At 46.2% G+C, this 22,739-nt stretch overlaps 1 pseudogene; it reads left to right on the top strand.

Moving 5' to 3' along the window:
• The first annotated feature begins 5,365 nt into the window (after nucleotides 1–5,365).
• LOC147961732 (uncharacterized) lies at nucleotides 5,366–11,607 on the top strand (annotated as a pseudogene).
• Nucleotides 11,608–22,739: the final 11,132 nt, after the last annotated feature.

Below are 22,739 nucleotides of genomic sequence, written 5' to 3' on the forward strand. Positions count from 1 at the left end.
ATATTGCGAGGTTCGAATCCCCGCGCACCTCTAGGCGTTGGATACCCATGGATACTGCTATCCGGAGACCGTGTAGAAGGGCCTCATATTCGGCTGCGTTGTTGGAGTCCGTATACATTATCTGGAGTACATATTGAACTGTATCTCCAGTTGGGGACGTCAAAACGACGCCAGCCCCCAGACCAGCCAACATTTTGGAGCCGTCGAAGTGCATGATCCAGTTGGCATATGTGCCGTACTCTTTTGGAAGTTCGGATTCCGTCCATTCAGCGACAAAGTCGGCCAATACTTGTGACTTAATGGCTCGCCGCGGCTTGTAAGTTATGTCAAACGGGAGGAGTTCAATGGCCCATTTGGCTATCCGGCCCGTGGCGTCGCGGTTGTTTATGATATCATTGAGTGGCACTTCCGAGGCTACTGTTATCGAACACTCTTGAAAGTAGTGTCGCAGCTTCCGGGATGCCATGAATACCGCGTATGCTATCTTTTGATAATGCAGGTACCGTCACTTGCATGGAGTAAGGACAGTGGATACATAGTAGACCGGCTTTGAAGTGGGAATTTATGTCCGTCCGTTTCTCGTTCGACGACGAGCACTGCACTCTCAACTTGGTGAGTTGCCGCAATGTATAACAACATTGGTTCGCCAATGTTTGGCGCGGCGCGGCCAGGACTGGGTTGGTTGCCAATATGGCCTTTATTTCTTCTAGTCCGGCTGTGGCGGCATCCGTCCACTCAAAGTGTTCGGTGCGCCGAAGGAGGCGATAAAGGGGTAATGCCTTTTCTCCCAGGCGGGAGATAAAGCGGCTTAGAGCCGCCACGCATCCAGTTAGTTTTTGGATTTGTTTGAGGTCCGTTGGGATATCCAATTGTGACAGAGCTCGGATCTTGGTCGGATTTGCTTCAATTCCTCTACCAGATATAATGAAGCCCAAGAGCTTTCCGACTGGTACGCCGAAAACGCATTTTTCCGGGTTGATCTTGATGTCTTATGTTTGGAGGTTATCGAATGTTAGCCTCAAGTTGTCTACTAGAGATTCGACATGTTTGGTTTTGACGACCACGTCATCTACGTATGCCTCCACTGTTTTGCCGATCTGGTTTGCCAGACATGTCTGAATCATGCGCTGATATGTTGCGCCGGTGTTTTTGAGCCCAAAGGGCATTGTGTTGAAGCAGAAGGGGCCGTATGGTGTGATGAATGCCGTTGCGGCTTGGTCGGGCTCCGCCATCTTAATTTGGTGGTAGCCGGAGTATGCATCGAGGAAACACAATGAATTGTGTCCTGCGGTAGCGTCGATAATTTGATCGATGCGGGGGAGGGGTAAGGGATCCCTTGGGCAAGCCTTGTTGAGGTCCTTAAAATCGACGCACAGGCGCCAGGATATGTCCTTCTTTGGTACCATCACCAGGTTTGCTAGCCAGTCCGGATGTTTTATTTCTCTAATGAATCCGGCCTCCAATAACTTGGCCAGTTCCTCTCCCATGGCTTGTCTATTAGGTTCAGAGAAACGCCGAAGAGCCTGCTTGACTGGCTTGAATCCTTTTAGAATATTGAGGCTGTGCTCGGCCAGCCTGCGTGGGATTCCTGGCATGTCTGAAGGGTGCCAGGCAAAAATGTCCCAGTTATCGCGTAGGAACTCTCGTAGTGCGGCATCTATGTCAGGGTTTAATTGTGCCCCGATGGAAGCTGTTTTTGTATGGTCCGTTGGATGGACATGGAATTTGACTATTTCGTCCGCCGGTTTAAAGGAGGTGGACTTGGATCTTTTATCGAGTATCACATCGTCCCTATTCACCGTGGAGCGCAGCGCAGTCAGTTCCTCAGCCGCTAGGGCTTTGGATAGTGCCTCGAGGGCCAGTGGAGCTGTCTTATTTTCGGCGCGGAGTGCTATGTCCGGATCACTAGCAAGAGTGATGATTCCGTTGGGCCCGGGCATTTTGAGCTTCATGTACCCGTAATGGGGTATGGCTTGGAAGATTGTGAACGCCTCCCGCCCTAATAGGGTGTGGTATCCGCTACTGAACGGGGCCACTTGGAACGTAACCTCTTCGGACCTGTAATTATCCAGCGTGCCGAACACCACATCTAGTGTGATTTTTCCTGTACAGCGTGCTTCCCGACTGCGGATTATTCCTCTAAAGGTTGTGCTGCTTCGCTCAATGCGGTTCCAGTCTATTATCATTTTTGAAGGGTTTCCTCATAGATGAGGTTTAGCCCGCTGCCGCCGTCCATGAGCACCTTGGTGAGTCGAAAGCCGTCCACAATTGGACTGAGGAGCAATGCAGCGGGTGCTCGGGCTGTTCGGAACTTAGGTTCGTCACTGGCATTGAAGGTAATGGTCGTGTCACTCCATGTATTTATTGTTGCCATATGGTAGATTTCGGCAAGACTGCGGAGCATTCTCTTTCGCTTATTATTTGATGCAAAGGTCCCAAAGACTGTTAATACCGTATTATTATCCCTGGGATGGGGCTCTGTGGCTTCTAGGATGAGAAGATCTTCGCCACTTTTGGCTACCTGCCGGAGTATCCAACATGCTCTAAGGCTATGAGTTGGTATGGCGCCCTCTGTACTGTGAATTTTATAGGGTCCATTGAGCCATCCCTCTAGTACAGTTCCATGCCCTGTAGAGGGTTTTTTCTTTTTGGTATTTAACCCGGGTGTCTGGTGATAATGCACCCTTTTATTTCGGACTGGGTTCATATTTAGGGCCGGATTGTCCCAAAATTTCATTTCGGTTTTCCAGGCACTTTCCATCGCATAGTACTTTCCTACTATGGACGCCAAGTCGGCAAAGCGTGTAATTTCAGGGCGACTTATGGCGTTGAGGATTCCCTTGTCCATGCAATTATTGCAGAAGAATGAGATTACGTCTTTCTCGCGGCAGTCCTTGATCTTGTTCATTACCAGGAGGAATCTGGCCAATAATGGTGTACTATTTCTCGGGGCTCTTGCCTAATTTGGGATAGATCACTTATGCTTGGGTGGGTGGGTGGAATTGAATCCGAAACCTCACCCAATCTGAGACCTAGGGGCCAAGGAGTTTCCAATCTTGGAAATTTGGGTTCTTGGATGCTGTCCGATGAATCTGGCCCGCTGCCTGACTCTATAGGTTCAGGGCTTGAGTGACGTCCTCCCGTGCATGAGTATCCGGCTTGGAGGGCTCGGGAATCAGGACATAGCTAGTCCTCAAGATAGAGGAAGGGTCGCCCCATTGTTCCTCCACCACCGCAACGTGATGGGTGACCTGGGGAGAGTTAATCTCTCTCAGATCGGGTTTAGGCCCAATCTGGTCGTAATCTGTAGCGACTCCCAGGGCGACGATGCGATCCAAGAGTTCGTTTATGGAGGAGAGCTCCATTGGATCTAACTGCTCGGCGAATTCCGAGTTGACGTGAAGATTGCTTTCAATGACCCGAGAAGTCATCGTCAGCGCAGCGGCCGAACATGCGGTCTTGAGAAAACCACCTAGCCAGAGAGTTTGGCCGATAGCCAAAGCTCTCTCAGCAACAGTGCCGTCTTTAAAGACGGGACGAGGCATCCTTCCTGATGGCGACAGCACAGTGGAACTCTCAATGAAAGCACCAATGTCGGTGTCAAAACCGGCGGATCTCAGGTAGGGGGTCCCGAACTATGCGTCTAGGCGGATGGTAACATGAGACAAGGGACACGATGTTTTTACCCAGGTTCAGGCCCTCTTGATGGAGGTAAAACCCTACTCCTGCTTGATTAATATTGATGATATGGGTAGTACAAGAGTAGATCTACCACGAGATCAGAGAGGCTAAACCCTAGAAGCTAGCCTATGGTATGATTGTATGTTGTCCTACGGACTAAAACCCTCCGGTTTATATAGACACCGAAGAGGGCTAGGGTTACACAGAGTCGGTTACAATGGGAGGAGATCTACGTATCTGTATTGCCAAGCTTGCCTTCCACGCCAAGGAAAGTCCCATCTGGACACGGGACGAAGTCTTCAATCTTGTATCTTCATAGTCCAACAGTCCGGCCAAAGGTCATAGTCCGGCTGTCCGGACACCCCCTTATCCAGGACTCCCTCAGTCGTCCTACATAATCCCTTCGTCCACCCAAGCTCGCTCTGTTCTTCCCCTTTCCCCTCTCCTCTCTGTTCTTCCCCTCTTCCTCTCGAGCTCATCACACATTTTGCCCAAAATTTGTCAAGATTTGAAGGCCCCCATCCATTCAAATGATCACAAAGGTTAGCAACTTTGTCCTTTCATCTCTCATTGCTAGATTAGCTCTTGCAATGCTTTGTATAGTGATTAATTTATGAGTTTAGTAATTTGGGAGGAAATATATGTGCTAGTATTTGATTTATATGCAATTTGGGGTTAAAAATAACACTTAGTTTGCATATGTAGGAGTGGTTTACTTAGTGCCTTCTAAATCTCCGTCGTAACCACACTCGATCGCCCGCACCGTTCCGTCGCCGGCACCACCTTGTGGTGAGCCTCTTGTTCATGAATGTTTTACATTACCAAATTGATGTTTGTGTGATTTGGATATATATTTACTCATATAATTATCTTACCTATACGTTGTTTGTTATACATAGTGCCATGGTTTTGATATCTGTCCCCGTTGGCCCCCATCCTTGTTATGATTCGGATGTGGTATATTCTCTTTTAAAACTAGTTGTTGCATTTCGTGTTTATGACAAATTATGCCCATCAAGTTGACATAGATATTTTTATCTAGGACGTTTGTGAACCGGAAATTCGAACCGACCCTATTGTCGAGAGGTTAAATTTAGTTGAAAGAGAAAACGAGTATTTGAAAGAAAATTTGAAAAGAATTGAGGGGAGAAGATGGAATTGGAGTTGCATGTTTCCGATGTCGTCGATGATCACAAGATCAAGATGGAGAAAATGCGCTTGAATATTAGAAATATTAGAAAATATGCTATTGATAGTGAGGCTTGGTATCATTATGCTGCTGGGTCAATTGTTACCTTAGTTGCGATCTTGATCACATTTGTTGTTGCATTTAAATGCTTTAGTTAGAGAGTTGTTTGTTTGTTGCATTTAAGTCTTGTATGAACTTTATGTATGAACATGTATGAACATGTATTAATTTGGTGTTTTTGGTGTTGTGTAATGAAGATGAGCCGACAATGGATGTACAATGACCGATGCTCTCCCGAGTTCATTACTGGCGTGCATACTTTTTCTGCTTGCGGCTGAGGCAAACTAGCGGGCAGATGGTTTTATGCCTTGTCCATGTGTTGTCTGTAAGAATGATCACAATTACTCTATGTCAAGAACCATTCACGTCCACCTGTTTAAGTCCGGTTTCATGCCCCACTATAATGTTTGGACCAAGCACGGAGAAAGAGGGGTTATGACGGAAGACAATAAAGAAGAAGAGGATGACGACAGCTATCCTGGCCATGGGTTCCCTGAATACGATGATACAACAATGGGGGAAGAAGCTGAGCCGGCTATGCGGGAACAAGCTGAAGAAGAGGCATCAGATGAGCCCGCTGATGATCTAGGTCGGGCCATTGCCGATGCAAAGAGAAACTGCGCAAGTGATTTGGAGAAGAAGAAGTTGCAACGCATGTTAGAGGATCAAAAGAAATTGTTGTACCCAAATTGCGAAGCTGACAAGAAAAAGTTGGGCACCACACTCGAATTGCTGCAATGGAAGGCAAAGAATGGTGTATCTGAAAAGAGATTTGGAAAGTTGCTGGTAATGATAAAGAATATGCTTCCAAAGGACAACGAATTGCCCGAGAGTACGTATGAAGCAAAGAAGGCTGTCTGCCCTCTAGGGTTAGAGGTGCAGAAGATACATGCATGCCCTAATGACTGCATCCTCTACCGCGGTGAGTACGAGGATTTGAATGATTGCCCGATATGCGGTGCACTGCGCTATAAGATCAGGCGCGATGACCCTAGTGATGTCGAGGGCGAGCTCCCCAGGAAGAATATTCTTGTCAAGGTGATATGGTATGCTCCTATAATACCACGGTTGAAGCAGTTGTTCCAAAACAAAGAGCATGCCAAGGCGATGCGATGGCACAGAGAAGACCGTAAGAAAGACAGAAAGTTGAGAGTACCCACTGATGGGTCGTAGTGGAGAAAACTCGAGAGAAAGTACGAGAAGGAGTTTGCAGATGACGCAAGGAACGTATGGTTTGGTCTAAGCGCAGATGGCATTAATCCTTTTGGGGAGCAGAGCAGCAACCATAGCACCTGGCCTGTGACTCTATGTTTGTATAACCTTCCTCCTTGGTTGTGCATGAAGCGGAAGTTCATTATGATGCATGTGCTCATCCAAGTCCCTAAGCAACCCGACAACGCCATTGATGTGTACCTAAGGCCATTAGTTGAAGAACTCTTACAATTGTGGAATGGAACAGGTGTACGTGCGCGGGATGAGCACATGGGGGAAGAATTTGACCTAAAGGCCTTGTTGTTCGTGACCATCAATGATTGGCCTGCTCTCAGTAACGTTTCAGGACAGACAAACAAGGGATACCGCGGATGCATGCACTGTTTGGATGATATCGACAGTATATATTTGAATAATTGTAAGAAGAATGTGTACCTGGGACATCGTCGATTTCTTACGAGCAGGCATCCCGTAAGAAAGAAAGGCAAGCATTTCAAAGGTGAGGCAGATCACCGGACGAAGCCTCGCCACCATACTGGTGCTGATGTACATGATATGGTCAAGGATTTGAAGGTAGTCTTTGGAAAGGGTCCTGGCGGACAACATGTTCCGAAGGACGCTGACGGACGCACACCCATGTGGAAGAAGAAATCTAAATTTTGGGACCTGCCATATTGGATAGAGCTAGAGGTCCGCTCCGCAATCGACGTGATGCACGTGATGAAGAATCTTTGCGTGACCCTTCTTGGCTTCTTGGGCATGCATGGGGAGACAAAAGATACACCTGAGGCACGGGAGGACCAGCAACGTATGCACGGAAAAGACAACATACATCAGGGTCATGCCAGCTACGCTCTTACCAAAGAAGAGAAGGAAATCTTCTTTGAACGCGTGCTCAGTATTAAGGTACCGTCTGGCTTCTCATCGAATATAAAGGGAATAATAAACATGGAAGAGAAAAAGTTCCAGAACCTAAAGTCTCATGACTGCCACATGATTATGACGCAACTACTTCCGGTTGCATTGAGGGGGCTTCTACCGGATAAAGTTCGATTAGCCATTGCGAAGCTATGTGCATTCCTCAATGCAATCTCTCGGAAGGTAATCGATCCAGAAATCATACCAAGGTTAGAGAATGATTTGGTGCAATGTCTTGTCAGTTTCAAGTTGGTGTTCCCACCATCCTTCTTCAACATCATGACGCACGTCCTAGTTCACCTATGCGAAGAGATTAACATTTTGGGTCCTGTATTTCTACACAATATGTTCCCCTTTGAGAGGTTCATGGGAGTCTTAAAGAAATATGTTCACAACGGTGCTAGGCCAGAAGGAAGCATCTCCAAGGGCCATGAAAATGAGGAGGTCATTGAGTTTTGTATTAACTTTATTGCTGACCTTAAGCCGATTGGTGTTCCTGAATCGCGGCATAATGGTAGACTGGATGGAAAAGGCACGCTAGGAGGGGATCAAATAATATGTATGGACGGGCATTCTCACACTCAAGCACACTACACAGTTCTACAGAATTCCGCCTTGGTGGCTCCTTTTATGGAGGAACACAAGAATTTTCTACGCTCCAAACACCCGGAGCAGTGTGACGACTGGATTACACGTGCACAAATGGGAACTTTCGCCGGCTGGTTGCAGACACATACCATGCATGACGCCTCTATTGAAGATGACCTGTACTCGTTGTCACAGTTACCATCTTCGAATATAATGACTTTCAGAGGGTACGAGATAAATGGTACGAGATACATTTTACACGATCGCTCAAGATAAGAAGAGCACCAACCAAAATAGTGGTGTCCTCTTTGATGCAACAACCAAGACGGGAAAGGAAACATATTATGGTTACATAGAGGAGATATGGGAACTTGACTATGGACGTGGTTTGAAGGTCCCTTTGTTTAGGTGTAAATGGGTCAATATACATGAGGCGGGGTAACGGAAGACCCGTAGTATGGAATGACAATAGTGGATCTCAACAATCTTGTGTATGCAGACGAACCATTTATCCTAGCTAATGTTGTGGCACAGGTTTTCTATATGAAGGATATGTCTACCAAGCAGAGAAAAAGAAAAGATAAGGAAGTGAATGCATCATACGATGAGCCAAAGCGCCACATAGTTCTTTCTGGGAAGAGAAACATCGTGGGAGTGGGAGTGGATGACAAGACAGACATGTCAGAAGATTATGAAAAGTTTGATGAAATTGCTCCATTCACAGTGAATATTGACCCGAGCATCCAGTTAAATGATGAAGATTTTCCATGGCTACGGCGCAAAGGGACACACGCGAAGAAAAAGTTTCACACCCAAAGATCTGGGATGTGATCGGCTTCACTATCATCACTTTCTTCTGTGTTTCACACCCAGGAGGGAATCTCTGTAATAGGTAGGGTAGTTATGTGTTCTGGCATTTGAAACGCGAAGAATTTTAATGTGCAAACAAATTCTTTCATGCATTTACTAATTTTTTCAGCTAAATGACCCTGAAATTGAAAAGCATTTCAAATGAAGTCAGAAAAGGTTGAAAGTTGGCATGGTATCATAATTTCACCCACATAGCATGTGCAAAAAAGTAGAGAGGGTTACCGCAAAAACTGGATGCACTTCGTGCACAAAATGGACAATCTCTTTCGAAGTATCAGGGTTTCGGACGAAAACTCGTCTGTTACAAAGGCATTACATTTTTTTAAATAACCTAAGCATTACCAAATTGAATATAATGATAAAACACACTAATATTAAACATAAGAAAAAAGAATCACTGGAAAATATATTTCCAAAGTTAAGTTATTCACAAACTAGTGATTCACACAAATTTCAAATAATTCAAAATGTAAACTATTCAAATTTGTAAACTACCGGCACTAACAGAAAGTTTGTAATTTTTTGCACCTAAAGCAAAAATATTCCCAAAGAAACTCTAAATACAGCAAAAAACAACTCAAAAATAAATAAACCAAAAATAAATAAAGCAAAACAATAAGAAAATAAAAAAGCCCACCTACTAGGCCAGAGCGGCCTGCATACGACTAGAAACCCAACCTGTAGTTGGGCCAGGATGCAGGCCCGCAAGCCCAGTAGGCCCATAGGTAGAGTAGGAGAGGTAGGCCCGGAAGGCCTGCTATTGAGAGGAGCTCAATGCAGTGCCCGCGCCGGGGCTTATAAACTGGTCTTGGCGCTCCTCAACTAGCGAGGTGGGACTAAACTTCTGCGCCCCTCGCCTGGCAGTGCACACCCTTTAGTTCCGGGTGGTGGCTCCAACTGGTACTAAAGGGTAGGTCTTTAGTACCGGTTGGTGCCACCACATGGTACAAGGGGGGGCGCTTCCCGCCGCTTGGCCTGGCCAAAACAGACCTTTAGTACCGGTTGGTGGCTTCAACCGGTACTAAAGGGGTGTTCTACATAAGAAAACACTTCAAAAAAATTCAGTTTCTCATCTCTCCCTCTCCTTCTTTCTCCTCTGCCCCGTCGCCGCCAGCCCTTGCCGCCGCCCCCGTCGCCGTCCCCGTCCCCGTCGACATCGTCCCCGTCGCCGCGCCGCGCCCCGTCGTCCCCGTCCCAGTCGTCGCCGCCCCGTCCCCATCCCCGTTGTAACCGCCCGTCTCCGTCCCCGTCGCCGCCCCTCGCCGGTGAGCTCCTGCCCCGGCCGCCATGTCCACACACACACATTGTTATAGAAATGTTAGCAATTTTTCTGTTTTTTAGTTATAGAAATATTTGAAATGTTAGTTATATAGAAATGTTATAATTTTTTTCTATTTTTTAGTTATAGAAATGTTAGCAATTTTTCTATTTTTTAGTTATAGAAATATTAGAAATGTTAGTTATATATATAGAAATGTTAGAAAATTTAGAGTTACTTTTAGCTAGATGAAATAGATTAATGTCAAATTGTTAGAATTTGCATATAGAATTTTAGTTATCACAATCCAATCATTTAAAAAATGTTACTTTTTGCGGGCATATAGTATTTGTTCTCGACGATACCCGACCAGCATCCTCGCCATCGACCCGTTCGCGACGACGTCTGGCTGACCCATGTCCGGGACTAGGCTCCCCCGGGCTGGCACTGGGAGGTGCTACCTGGAGGGGCGCGCCGCTTGGTGAGGAACCCGGCCTCGGGTCCCGTAGTCGACCCTGATCTCCTTTGGTGGCATTCGCGTGGGCCACATTCGGTGCAGAGGGAGCCGGCCCCGCCGGAGGTGGTGCGTCGTCGTGTCAGGGTGGAGGACGATCACGTCCATCGCTACATGGCTGCTATGGATGTCAGGTTCTCCAATACCTGGCAGGTTCTTTGGGCAGATGACCGGAGATATGATCCTGTGATGGTTCCTTGTCTTTGGGTGTCCACCGCCCGTGCCCCAGGAACCGTGAGTGGCCTAGATTCTTCTGTAGTATTCGATCTTCATTAGCTACCTAGCCAGTGATGTATTCGAGATTATATATTATTCGAGACGATGTATTCGAAAATTATATATTATTCGAGACGATGCATATTATGTACTATATGATTCAGTTTTTCCTTATTGATTGCATCCATGCATTGTAATTTGAATACTAAATTGTTTTATATTTCTTCTGTATTAGTTAAATAAAAGCTATGGCGGATAATACCGGTAGAGAGGGAGAAGAGGCCCCGTTCGAGATCATACGCAGCCCTAACAGGCCAGATGATCTGAATGAAGCAAATGACGGCTCCCAATATTTGAACAATACCGAGGAGGGTGATGATAAGATATTCGATCTCGACGACCGAGCTGATGAAGTCATGAACTATGATTATGATTATGATGATGCAGACAATGATTATGATGACGAATACAATGTTGATCTTGAAATAACAAAGACTACCGGCGAGGTATATTTATATAAGCAGGCATCTAGTGATCATCACATGTTTTTTTATTTGAAGATATATTAACGAATCGATCTTTCTTCTTTCAGCCCTCCGGATCGAGCAAATCTGCTTCTACAGACAGTAGGACAAAGTGCGGCCCGGGCAAAAAGTTGAAGGAGGGTGTAAAGTACAACATTGATCCATCAAAGCTAGTGGCGAACCCCTCACGCCTAAGAACATTGCGAACAAGTTCGTTCGTGAGTGCGGAGTTCTTGTGAAGGACCAACTCCTGATCTACATTCAAGAATGGAAAGAGCCAAAAACTAAATGCCCAGATGTTACTTGGGTCGACGACAGAGCAAAACAAAAGCTTTGGGAATCTCTGATGGAACATTTCACCCTACCAGATTATTTCACTGATGCAGATGTGCAGAAAATCAAGGACGCTGCTCTTAAGAAGATGGCAATTGCATTCAACACCCACAAGAAAACTGTATGGGCCAACTACCTTGCTACAGAAAGGAAGACTCCAGAATTCAGGGGAACACTGGAGAAGCAAAGAGAACACTGGCCCGCTTTCATGAAATTCGAGGAATCAGAATTATCTGAGGAATGATCGAGAAAAAACAAGGCCAATGCCGCAAAAAGATGCAGTTCCATAGGTTGGGTCCAGGTGGCTACGCGGTGGCAATGCCTAAGTGGGATAAGTCTGAGCAAGAGATGGAGGATGCAGGGGTCACTATGGTTACTAGGAGCTGCCCCCCCCAGGTGCAGAACTTGCTTCTATGCGCATGGGGGGCGTTAGACCCGAAGACAGGCATGGTTTTGAAGAAGGCAAGTCCGAAAGGACCCGAACAAAAGTTACTTGACGCAATAGAAGATGCTCGAAAGGGGGTGTTCACGCCCAAAAGAGAGAACGACGAGCTTACGCGTGCCCTGGGAAATCCTGAACACCCGGGAAGAACACGAGGAAAGGGTGTTATTCCCTGGTATGAGGGCTTTTCGGAATGGAACGACGACTACAGGACCAGTGCAAGAAATAAGATGGAGGAGGAGAAGAAGAGGAAGCTGGAGGAGGAGCAGAGGAAGCAGGACACGGAACGCCTTCAAGGCCTAGAAGCAAGGCACGCAAACTCGGCACTCAAATTCCAGCAGCAGCAGATCGACTAACTTAGCCAGGAAAGGGGATCTCAGCAGCGGCGGCAGCAAGCGGATGATCATACAGCAGTGGATAGCACCGTCCCATCCATGCCAAGAAGCAGCGTTGGTTCCACCCCGGGCGATGCACTACTTGATACATACCCTGTGGATGGCATCATAGAGAACACTAACTGTGAGATACACTTCAAAATGAAGAACATATCCATGAAGGTGGCGGACGCCGTTTCTTTTACAATTACCCCTGAAGCAACCTTACATTGCACCTCGATTCAAGCAAGCTATGCTCGTCTCTTGGTTGATGAGGTGGTGGAACCATATTCGGGGCTACAGCTTGACATTCCTGGAGGTGACGACGAGCACACACTGGGAGAGACCATACATCGTATCATCCTATGGAGAAAGGATTGCATCATCTTTCGAAGTCCACTGACACCACGTCTGCCGACTCCTCCTCGAAGTCTGCCACCGAGTCAGCAGACTCCCGCTCCTATAAGTCCACGAACACGTGACCCGACTCCTCCTCGAAGTCCGCTACCGTGTCAGCAGACTCCCGCTCCTCCAAGTCCACGAACGCCTGAGCAGACTCCTGCTTCAAGTCCGACACAGCGTCAGGCCACTCCTCCTGTTTCAAGTCCGACACCGTGTCAGGCCACACCTCCTGCTTCAAGTCTGGCACAGCGTCAGGCCACACCTCATGCTTCAAGTCCGGCACAACGTCAGGCCACTCCTCCTGCTCCAACTCAGCCACGTCAGCCGTCTCCGCCGCCTCAACAATCGCAGAAGAGACACACTGCAGCTATGGTGCGTAGCGGTACGAGTCGAGTTAGTACATGAAGTACAGACGGAGACAAGCGATATAAATATCGTCCAAGCCTCGCTCCTCTTCCTCAGAGGCCTTACGACATGACCGAGGAGCAAAACGCAGCCATAGTGAAGGCCCAAGTGGACGCCCATTTTGGACCGAAATCGGCACCGCCGCCGAGGGAGAAAGTTCTTAAGGAAAAGATTGACCACTTCATTCGTATGGCTAGACCACCAGCTCCCAAGCCTGTTGACTCAGACTATGAGCGCCAAATTAGGAAGGCACATCGAGCACGACTATAGAAAGAAGCGAGCTCGAGCCCGAGCCAACAAGCAGCTGTCAAAAAAGCGGGAAAACCGTTCCCCGGCTAGGAGAACAGGCGGCGCAATCGATCCCCCCGCTTGTTGTGCCAACAACACATGAGAGTACGTGTGCCCAATATTATTGTGGGTAAACCGTTTACGTTCCCCAGCTGGGCAATGTGGTAATAACTGAGGATCATATAATGCAGGCTGAAATCCTCAAGATCACTGTTGGACAACTCCTAGATATCGAGCCCATGTCTCCGCTTAGAGAGGAGGAAATAAAATGGAAATATGTCCGGGGCCAACCTTTGGTCGAGCAAGACGAGGTCAAGAACCTCCCAACGAGAATGTATGAATTGCATCAATGGTACATGAACATTACCAAGATTTCCAATCGAGAGTCCCTCATGGTGAATGTCAAGGAGGAGCATTACTTCTATGAGAAAGTTGTGTCTGTTGAGTATTCAGAACTATTTCAGTTATACAATCAAGACGCACTCGACAAATCTATCGTCAGTTGCTATTGTCTGTAAGTGATTTCTTTCTGTAATTTAAGTCTGAAGCTAGCTGTAGTGATCATTTTGATCAATCATTACCTGTAATTATCCTCACTATATTCTTTTCTGTGGTATTATGCAGGATGAAGATGTATGAAATGAAAAAATCTGGATGCTATGGCGTTGGGTTCATTGACCCAAATACCATTAATGAGTACACATGGAATATTCCAAGTTGTCGAGCAAGTTTAGAGGAAAGCATGCTAGAGTTATTCAAGCGCCTCAATACTAATGAAGATATACTACTTCCTTACAACTTCCTGTGAGTCACACTGTCTTGTACTACAAATTATGTTTTTGCTTACTAGCTAGATAGATGTTAATAATTAAGTGTATGTAGTTTAGGGTAGTTGATTAGTGTTTTGCACATGCTTGCTTAATTAAGACATGCAAACGTGTGCGCATGCAGTTTCCACTGGATCTTGTTAGACATTAAAGTTGACAAAGGAAAAGTTGAAGTACTGGACTCACTACTTAAAATAGAAAGTGACTACACCATCTTGTTTGGGATAGTTAACGGGTAATTTCAATCATTATTAACTATATCTCGGCCTATTTAGTTCATCATTTTCCTAATATGAACTATTTAATAACCCCTTTATTAATTTTCTTTGCCGACGAGCAGGGCTTGGGCAAAGTTCATTAAGGTGACTCCAGGAAAATGGCCAAAAAAGCTGTTTTGGTATCGACCCAAGGTAAGTAATTAAGTAGTACTAGCTAGCTAGCTACCATCTCTTTAATTCTTGTTTCAATACCATTAATTAATTATATCATGCTTGATTAATCATTATCTGATTCAATTCCATTCTCATAAAGGCCCTGAAGCAGGCGTCGGGGACTGATCTGTGTGCATACTACGTTTGCGAGAACATTCGCATGATGGCGTCCGAAAGGAGCAGATCTGATAGACAGCAATGGGTACGTTTCACAGAACACTATTCACAATTTTTACATGATTATCGATATTGATCTCCTTCTTAACAGTTCCATGACGTGCAGGAGAAGCTCCTACCAACGGAGCTCATACGAGCACTTCAAGAGGAAATAGCGGGATTTTTGCTCGACCAGGTCATAGATCCCAAAGGAGAATACTATTACCCGCTACCGCCCCCATGAACCACTTGTCATCGTGCTCCGAAGGCACCAAGGCAACATGTAGGAGAAATTGTATATATATATACATGTGTATGTGTGAATAATTAATGGTGGTGGTTGTGAGACATTCGATGATATATATTTATATATATGCGGTTCTACGAGAAAATCTATTTATATATATGCATAACGTGTACAATATGTAGTATGGTAAAATACCAGCAAACAAAAAAGAATTAAATGGAAAACTCAAAATTAATGGGAAAAAAACCAAACCCCCCCCCCAAACATTTAGTACCGGTTGGTGTTACCAACTGGTACTAATGGTCTACCAGCACCCGGGCCTGGCTCATGCCACGTGGTGGCACTTTAGCGCTGGTTCGTGCCGAACCGGTAGTAAAGGGGGGGGGCTTTAGTCTCCACTCTTTAGTGCCGGTTGTAGAATCGACACTAAAGGGCCTTACGAACCAGCGCTAAAACCTGGTTCTGCACTAGTTTGCGCAAATTAAGTACACCTGAAATTAGCCTCCATGCTTGCAAAGGAATGATTAACACGTACAAAAGGATATGCGCAGATGACTTACTAGGGATGATAAGGCAGGAGAGGGTCCGCAACACAGATATATTTTATGTTCTCGATCCTGATGAAGTAGTTGAGATACAACGCCTACATGCGGATGAACTAGAAATCCAGCTTGGTCATGTGGAACATGTCATAGATGTAGTCAAATCACAGGATGAACTGATTCACGGGGCAGGTCTCGACGTACAACTTCCCACCCAGCACCCGAGCCGCGTAAGGTGGGTATCCTGGTTCCTTCGCGATCAGAAGGCTTTTCTCTCTGGCCAGCACATCTTCATGGAGTCTCTTTAGATCATTGTTCAGTATGTGCTCTAGTGCTTTGGCAGGTAGGATCGGCTTGCCGGCGACACGGAAACGCGTCTTACCTTCGATAGGTATTCTGTCTACCACCCGGGGCTTCAGACGCAGCTGGCTGCTTGAAGCACCTATGGCGCCTTTAGGGCCTTTCCTGGGCGGTCTCTTCCTTTGCTTCTTGGCGGGTGGCGGTAGTGATCCCACCATACCTTCCCTAACCACCACCCCCAGTGTCGTCAGGCTAATCAATGGACGGTCCTCGGTGTGTTGCTGGGTAGGGGTGGCATCTAGAGGCGTCTCCTGCGAGGATCGCTTGAAGAGAGACTTTTTACATTCCACCTTAGGACGTCCGGCTCCGGCAAATCAGGCAGCATCAAGTCATCATCTCCATGCTCATAGCCTGAGTCTTCGTCGTCCTGAGCCATCAATCCTCCATCATCATAGGCGGTATTGAAATACTTGTCTGGGTCAGCCTCATCATCCTCATGTCATCATCAGCATTTGCTTCTTCGACAACGGGGGCGACATGATCTGGCACTAATGGAGGCTCTCCCTCATGTCGTACGCTACCACCCGCCACGACAGGTGCAGGTAATTTGGTAGGTGGGGTGGTGTTCATACCTTCTTGAGAAGGTGGCGTTGGCGTGATACTGGGCGCCTCAAGACATAGAAGAGACTTTGGCCAAGGCAAGAACCAACTCTTGCATGCGCCAATCATCTTAGGGGTCTCGTCATCGTCGTCGATTGGTACCGGAGGAGGCAAATCCTCGAAGCCCGCTAAGATACTGGCCACGTTAACCTTGAAGACGCCATCGGGCATCTCTCAGTTGTGGAACATGCGGTCCTTCGGCTTCCCGATCGTTGCCTTACCCACAGCCACCTTCTGGCCCTTGATGTCGTAGAGTAGGGTGCACGGGGTGTCGTCGGCCTACGAAGGAGACATGTCTGCGACGTCAAACATCTGAAAGGCAACTAAACTGAAAGACTATAGACATGCTGGTGAAAAGGTTATGACGCGTAATTAACGTGAGGGTGTCGAGCTCAGCTAGCGATGAAGGCCCGCCGAGCATGCCAGAGACGGAGGTCGGGCTGCTATGAACAGGAACGGGAACTTTTGCGGTTGCTTGGGCAAGTGTTGGTGTTGTGGTGTTCGCCGAATTGCTCCCGACAAAGCTGGGAAGGGGAAAGTCCTTCGGCCGTGCATTTGGATTGCTCTTCGAACAACCGGAAATTGCAGGAATCAAGATGGCCACCGCGTTAGTGACCAACCCACTGAGTACCCCAAGCAACTCTTCTTTGGTTTTAGCTTTGGTCTTATTGACCGCAATCGCGACCTTCTCGTCGATGCTCTGCTGAGTGATGACCAACCATCTCTTCCTTCTTTCCTCTGGCTCCTCGGGGTAGCACATCTTCCACAAGGCGCCATCTTTGACGCCGTGCACACGTCCATAGGACAGCGGCTTGTCCATCGGGACCTTTTTCAGTATGTTCAGGGCCCGGTTGAATGGGGTGTCCCACTTGTGCCTCGCCAACGACTATGATGACTCGTCCTTTCGGCTGCCTTTTGGTGCTGCTCTTTCTTCAAAAGGAACGTAGATGGTGTACCAATGTGACAAAACATGCAGACAAATTGATTGGAAGCTAATATGATAATGTGGTAATATAACAATTACCAAAAGTCTCATGAACTCCCTCGTGTTCGAGTCCGTGTTAAAGATCTTTCTGACTTTGTACCACTTGTACCGGGCCCTGATCCAGTCATGCTCCAGCCGGTCGGTGAACTCCGGCAAGGGGTCTGGGATTCCGAGACTTTCACGTTCGACGTCCTCCTTGGCCCATATGTGCCTCTTCCCCTCGTAACCATGGCTTTCGAGGCGGTGGGGAGGCGTGTTCCTGTCCTGGAGCGCCTTCATTTTCTTGGACCTTGCCTTGACTTCTTCTTTAACGCAATTCTCCTTGAATTTTGCAAAGTCCTCTTCCGTTATTGTCGGATTATCAACATGAATCTTGGACCACGGTTCATTCTTCACAATCTCTTTTTTTCACCCGAACTTTCCAGGAGGACAAGTCATTGTTGAACGTCACCATTGCCTTGTCGTTTATCTTTGTCATGGCGACGTCGTCCCACGGCTCTTTATATTTGCCTTCATCCTGGCCGGGGAACACGAGCCTATTGTGCAACTTCTTTAGGAGCATGTGCTCCATATGTGGTATCTGCTTCAACCTCTCGTCATTGATGTTGGCGGTTTCCCTAAGGATGCATCCAAGTTGATTGCCCCAGCACGAGCGTGCTTCCTCCAGCACCGTTGGCTCTAACTTCTTGGGGTGCATCTCCGTGACCACAATTTGTCCGATGCCAAGCTCGTTTGGTCTTCGTGTCCTCTTCTTCTTCGGTGCTTTAGCGGCTACGACAGCATCGTTGCCGGTCTCGGGGGTGGTATCGGTGCTGGTGCCAGTACTGGTGCCGGTGTCGGCACCGGTTTCTGGGTTGGTGCCACTGCCGCCACCATGCAATCACATCTGGTGTTTGTCCAGGTAATCAAAATAGTGATTTGCTGCCTCGATGGGGTCAGCGAGGCCAGCAGAACCACCCATGACTTCGGCGTCGGTAGACATGTTTCCTATTCAACAATTGTAAATAAAAGATATAAGGAAGAGAAAAAAGGGGCCTATATTTGGTCGAAATGTTGACTCATTCCCCTTCCGGCAAATCCCGGGTACTCCATATGTCCTAGTTTCTAGCATGAAATTTTTGGCATGACCTTTGCTAAAAAGTGGACATATGGAGCGTCTGAAATTTGCCGGAGTAGAAACGAATCGACGTACCAGCAAAACATAGGCCACTTGGATATTTTTGACATTCAATCACCATTGCAAAACCAACATATAACATCAATGACATATATCATTTGCAAAATATATCATTCAAACAGGTACATAGAGTGAAATGACCTCACTAAACATTGCACCCCAAGAATTTGCTACTAGTTTGCCCTAAACTAATAACCAAATTTGCTACTAGTTTGCCGTAAACTAATTTACTAAGTCGCTACTGTTTTTGATTTATAGGTATTTTTAGCTACTGCCCTAATTAGCTACTTTTTTTATAAATTGCCCCTAGTTTAGCTACTGCCCTAATTTACAGGTATTTTAGCTACAGCCCTAATTAATTTTCTACAAAAATTTGCTACTATTTTTTAGTATAGGTATTTTAGCTACTGCCCTAATTAGCTAAATTTGCTCATTTGCTAAAAAAATGTAGCTACTGTCCTAATTTACAGGTATTTTAGCTACTGCCCTAATTAATTTTCTACAAAAATTTGCTACTATTTTTTATTTATAGGTATTTTAGCTACTGCCCTAATTAGCTAAATTTGCTCATTTGCTAAAAAAATGTAGCTAATTTATATACCTACAAAAACTAATTAGCTACTTTATTTTACAAAATTTAGCTATTTTATAAATATTTGCTACTGTTTTTTAGTTTAGCGCAATTTTCCCTAAACTACTGCCCTAATTAGCTACTGTCTTTTTATAAATATTTGCTACTATTTTTTTACAAATTTTAGCTACCGTTTTTTTACAAATTTTAGCTACTGTTTTTTTATAAATATTTGCTACTATTTTTTATTTATAGGTATTTTATATACCCTAAACTAAATAGCTAAATTGCACTAAACTAAATTTACTAAATTGCCCTAAACTAAATTGCTAGGCTAGCTAGGGTTAAAATTAGAGAGAGAGAGGGAGAGCAGAGAGAAAGAGGGAGAGGAGGGCAGGGGAGAGTAGAGGGAGAGGCTTACGGGGCGGGGGACAGGGCGGCGGCGGGGAGGTCGAGGGCGACGGAGAGGGAGGCGGCGACGAGGTCGACGGTGCGGGTGCAGGGGCGACGACTGGTGAGGTCGAGGAAGGGCGCAAGGGCGACGGCCGGCGAGGTCAAGGGCGGGCGCATGGGCGACGACCGGTGAGGTCGAGGGCGGGCGCAGGGGTGACGGCCGGCGAGGTCGAGGGCGTCGACGGCGGGCACATGGGCGACGGCCGGCTACAGAGGGAGGAGAGATGGAGATTAGGGGGAAATGAGACTTGGTCAAATTTTGAGCCCGCGTGGCGGGGGGTTAACTCAACATAGCTGTAATGCTGGCTTGGAAAGAAGCGCTATAGCTAACTTAGCTATAGCTCTGTATCCTAAACAAGCGCTATAGCTAACTTAGCTATAGCGCTGTTCCAATTTTTATTTTTGAAAATCTAAAATACAAATAGAAGCATCACTGGGTTAGGATCCAGCGCTATAGCTAAGTTAGCTATAGCGCTGATCCCCAATCCAGCGCTACGGCTATTTTTCTTTTCTTTTTATTATTTTCCTTTTCTAGTTTTTAGTTTTCTTTTCTTTTATTATTTTCCTTTTCTTTTCTATTTACTTTTCTTTTTCTTTTGTACCGCTTTCTCCTTTTTGTTTTTGTTTTTTGTTTTTCTCCCGACGACGGGGTCTCCCTCTCCCACATTGTGAGAATATCACCGGAACCATGCATGTGGTGGTAACATATCAGTTGACCGATAGCGGTTACTTAAGTGCGTACACAAAATAGATACATAGATATATAAATGTTGGTTTCTCAGCTATGTCGACGATGTTTCACATTGAGCTTCTTCCCTTTCTTGTTCGTTGCCGAGTAGTTGAGCCCCTCCTTGTGACTTTTCTGGAGCCATGGAGTATGATCTTTCTTAGGTAATGTAGTCTTGATTCTTCTTTTCACGTATGCTTCATCGTCATCGTCATCGTCATCTTCCCTCATCGGGTTGCCGTATTGGTCGTAGTCTTCCTCGTTGGCGACTCCATCCATTCCGATGATGCTCCTTTTGGATCTCCTCACGCAACACGGCTGGGATTGGTCGGGTCTGTTATGAAGAAGCATTGTGTAACGTGCTTAGCGTGTACCCATGGCTCATTTTTGGCGATGACATTAACGTTCACAAGAGTGCTCTTCGCGTCGGGTATAGACATGGTGGTGAAATACTTGTTTTCTCTTACGATGTCCTTGGCCTATCTGACATGGAACATCGTCGCATCGTGCATTCCAGCATAGTCAAGCTCCCAGATCTCTTCGACCCTTCCGTATAATCTTTCAGTTGTGCCGTTGGCGTCGGTCATGCATTGAATTGTCACCCCGGAGTTCTGGTAATTGATACGTCTCCAACGTATCTATAATTTTTGATTGCTCCATGCTATATTATCTACTGTTTTGGGCAATATTGGGCTTTATAATCCACTTTTATATTATTTTTGGGACTAACCTATTAACCGGAGGCCCAGCCCAGATTTGTTGTTTTATGCCTATTTCAGTGTTTCGAAGAAAAGGAATATCAAACGGAGTCGAAACGGAACGAAATCAACTAGAGAAGTTATTTTTGGAAGGAAACCTACCGGATAGACTTGGACCCTACGTCAGAAGATGAGGGAGGTGCTCACGAGGGTAGGGGACGCGCCCACGCCCCTGGGGCGTGCCCCCCTGCCTCATGCCCCCCCCTTAGCTCCACCGACGTACCCCTTTGACCCATATATACCCACGTATCCTAAAACTTCCAGAATAGAGATTAGATCGCGAGTTCCGCCGCCGCAAGCCTCTGTAGCCACCAAAAGTCAATCGGGACCCTGTTCCGGCACCCTGCCGGAGGGGGGATCCCTCACCGGTGGCCATCTTCATCATCCCGGCGCTCTCCATGACGAGGAGGGAGTAGTTTACCCTCGGGGCTGAGGGTATGTACCCGTAGCTATGTGTTTGATCTCTCTCTCTCTCTCTCTCTCGTGTTCTTGATTTGGCACGATCTTGATGTATCGTGAGCTTTGCTATTATAGTTGGATCTTATGTTTCTTCTCCCCCTCTTCTCTCTTGTAATGGATTGAGTTTTACCTTTGAAGTAATCTTATCGGATTGAGTCTTTAAAGATTTGAGAACACTTGATGTATGTCTTGCCGTGCGTTTCTGTGGTGACAATGGGATATCACGTGATTCACTTGATGTATGTTTTGGTGATCAACTTGCGGGTTCCGCCCATGAACCTATGCATAGGGGTTGGCACACGTTTTCGTCGTGATTCTCTGGTAGAAACTTTGGGGCACTCTTTGAGGTTCTATGTCTTGGTTTGAATAGATGAATTGAGATTGTGTGATGCATATCGTATAATCATGCACACGGATACTTGAGGTGACATTGGAGTATCTAGGTGACATTAGGGTTTTGGTTGATTTGTGTCTTAAGGTGTTATTCTAGTACGAACTCTAGGGCTGTTTTTGACAATTATAGGAATAGCCCAATGGATTGATTGGAAAGAATAACTTTGAGGTGGTTTCGTACCCTACCATAATCTCTTCATTTGTTCTCCGCTATTAGTGACTTTGGAGTGACTCTTTGTTGCATGTTGAGGGATAGTTATATGATCCAACTATGTTATTATTGTTGAGAGAACTTGCACTAGTGAAAGTATGAACCCTAGGCCTTGTTTCCTATCATTGCAATACCGTTTACACTCACTTTTACCACTTGTTAGCTTGCTGTTTTTATATTTTCAGTTTACGAAAACCTATATCTACCATCCATATTGCACTTGTATCACCATCTCTTCGCCGAACTAGTGCACCTATACAATTTACCATTGTATTGGGTGTGTTGGCGACACAAGAGACTCTTTGTTATTTGGTTGCAGGGTTGCTTGAGAGAGACCATCTTCATCCTACGCCTCCTATGGATTCATAAGCCTTAGGTCATCCACTTGAGGGAAATTTGCTACTGTCCTACAAACCTCTACACTTGGAGGCCCAACAACGTCTACAAGAAGAAGGTTGCGTAGTAGACATCAAGCTCTTTTCTGGCGCCGTTGCCGGGGAGGTGAGTGCTTGAAGGTATATCTTTAGATCTTGCAATCGAATCATTTTGTTTCTTGTTTTATCACTAG

Source organism: Triticum urartu, chromosome 7A, assembly GCF_056163025.1.
Source record: "Triticum urartu cultivar PI428250 chromosome 7A, HENAU_Tu73, whole genome shotgun sequence".
Classification (NCBI taxonomy): Eukaryota; Viridiplantae; Streptophyta; class Magnoliopsida; order Poales; family Poaceae; genus Triticum; species Triticum urartu.